Here is a 2,632-nt window from a genome sequence, read left to right on the forward strand (position 1 = left end):
TGCCAATTATGTTGCCAATCTGCGTGAAGGAGAAAACCCCAGCGGAAAAACCTTCACACCTGAAACAGAAGAAACATACAAGACAGTACACATTTTCTACAACAGAAAATATTTTTATTCCATATTTAGCAAATCAAATAATGATTGAAATAAACTTTCTCGAATAATGTCCCTAATGGCGTCAGGATCTGAAAGATAACATATAATCAGCATTCGCCACATTGCTTACCCAACCAGATGACTCACTGCAGCAGTAGCAGCAATGATCTGAAAGAGAACCTAAATATTAAAGAACAACATCCACACTTTCATTCACATATACGTACGATGCATAGGGGGGGGCAGGGTAATCTGAAAACAAAGACAACAACTATGAATATCATCATGTACATAAAATGATATGCCATTGGAACACTATATCCTGAAAGAGAATGTTCACTAATACATACACTGCATAGGGGGGCCAGGGTAATCTGAAAACGGGGGGCCAGGGTAGTCTGAAAACAATTACAACTATGAATATCGGCTACATAAAAACGATATGCCATCGGAACACTATATCCTGAAAGAGAACATTCACTTATACATACGATGCATAGGGGGGCCGGGGTAGTCTGAAAATAAAGACAACAACTATTAATATCGGCTACATAAAAACGATAGGCCACTGGAACTCTATATCCTGAAAGAGAACATTCACTAATACATACACTGCATAGGGGGGCCAGGGTAATCTGAAAACGGGGGGCCAGGGTAGTCTGAAAACAATTACAACTATGAATATCGGCTACATAAAAACGATATGCCATCGGAACACTATATCCTGAAAGAGAACATTCACTTATACATACGATGCATAGGGGGGCCGGGGTAGTCTGAAAATAAAGACAACAACTATTAATATCGGCTACATAAAAACGATAGGCCACTGGAACTCTATATCCTGAAAGAGAACATTCACTAATACATACACTGCATAGGGGGGCCGGGGTAGTCTGAAAATAAAGACAACAACTATTAATATCGGCTACATAAAAACGATATGCCACTGGAACTCTATATCCTGAAAGAGAACATTCACTAATACATACACTGCATAGGGGGGCCAGGGTAGTCTGAAAACAAAGACAACAACTATTAATATCGGCTACATAAAAACGATATGCCACTGGAACACTATATCCTGAAAGAGAATGTTCACTAATACATACACTGCATAGGGGGGGCCGGGTAGTCTGAAAACAAAGACAACAACTATTAATATCAAACATGGTAACGAGATCTATAACTATACTCACTGTCAGGAGGTGGTACCCGATGATCATCTAAAAGATATTTGCAATTAAGATCAGACATGGAAACAGGATCTATAACTATACTCACTGTCTGGTGGTGGTACCCTGTGATCATCTAAAAAGATATTTGCTATTAAGATCAAGTAATCAAAGTCATATGCTGGTACGTACTTTCATTTGATACCACACAAACTGATTCATCTGAAATGAAACTCATATATTAACATGAAATCTATGAAATGTCGCTAATACATACAGCTTGGTGGTGGCGACTCAGGCGCTGAAAAGAATGGAACTTTAGATACTTCTCGCTTTTCATATTCACCATTTCCTTACCGTCTTCGAAGTAAAACACAGGGCTCGACGTGAACACTGAGAAAGATAATATTCTTAAGAAAATGAACTTGATGAGAAAAACCACCAAAACTCACCACTATCATCATCATCTTCAAAACTGGAGAAAACTGAGAAAGACAACCTTCATAAGAAACGTAACTTTAAGGTAAAAACCATCAAAACTTACCACCATCGTTGGCCATATTGCTTCCAAGTGATGCTCTAGGAACCAAATCTTCATTTTTTAAAGCTGACGCATCCTCATTATCATATCACATCCTCTCCTACTTTGTATAAACAACTTTTAGCAACAAGATGGTGGGCTAGAGAAATCCACATGTAGCAAAAGTCTTTGTAGTAAACAACCAATTGCAAACTAAGGAAAAACGCAACCAATAGGGAAAGTATGCACATCCTCTCCATCGGATTCCTTTTCAACATCCCCCTCACAGTCGACGATGGAAGCGCAGAAGTGCTACGCGGTCTCCGAGGACGATTGTATGTATAGAAAGTTTTCCCGTTTTTTCCCTCTCTAAAAATGTGATTCTTTGTTAAGATTCTGATTGTCTCCTGACGGGGGATCTTCCTCTTGTGAAGACATTGAAGCCACCACCCAGAACTTTCTTTATACAATATGATGAGCATCTGCGACGCTGTCGTTGTGGTGGATTGTGGTCATCGAATCCATCTCATTGGCTAGACAATAACATCCGACCTTATCTCGGTTGCCATCCAAGCTCGGATCAACCATGAAGCCCAGTGAACGTTTTGCTTTGACGGTACAATGGCTGATGTACAAGGATTTGATGAAATTAAACTCCTATCTGAACTGCAACGGGCCAGAGGCCGATTTTCGTCTCATTATGCAAATTCTCCCGTTTCCGATGCGGACGAAACGAGGAAAGATTAGTCGGAGGCTCCAACGCTTCGTCGCCATCAAGTGTGACTTGTTGCGACGGTATCGTCAAGGTGACAATATCTCTCCAACCATACTTAATGCT

At 40.2% G+C, this 2,632-nt stretch overlaps 2 long non-coding RNA genes across 3 annotated transcripts; both read right to left on the reverse strand.

Moving 5' to 3' along the window:
- Positions 1-462: 462 nt before the first annotated feature.
- Positions 463-1,115, reverse strand: LOC135387394 (uncharacterized). Of its 2 annotated transcripts, XR_010421091.1 has the most exons (6): positions 1,092-1,115; positions 972-995; positions 852-875; positions 711-758; positions 591-614; positions 463-497 (listed from the first exon to the last, which is right to left on the reverse strand). It is a non-coding gene; the product is annotated as an uncharacterized LOC135387394 (long non-coding RNA). The 2 variants fall into 2 exon arrangements; XR_010421092.1 differs by lacking the exon at positions 972-995 and having other exon boundaries at positions 711-875; positions 1,092-1,111.
- A 179-nt stretch (positions 1,116-1,294) lies between these two features.
- On the reverse strand, positions 1,295-2,390 carry LOC135387396 (uncharacterized). Its single transcript, XR_010421093.1, has 7 exons — positions 1,819-2,390; positions 1,727-1,759; positions 1,632-1,667; positions 1,552-1,575; positions 1,467-1,496; positions 1,384-1,410; positions 1,295-1,325 (listed from the first exon to the last, which is right to left on the reverse strand). It is a non-coding gene; the product is annotated as an uncharacterized LOC135387396 (long non-coding RNA).
- Positions 2,391-2,632: the final 242 nt, after the last annotated feature.

This window comes from Ornithodoros turicata, chromosome 3 (assembly GCF_037126465.1).
Source record: "Ornithodoros turicata isolate Travis chromosome 3, ASM3712646v1, whole genome shotgun sequence".
Lineage (NCBI taxonomy): Eukaryota > Metazoa > Arthropoda > Arachnida > Ixodida > Argasidae > Ornithodoros > Ornithodoros turicata.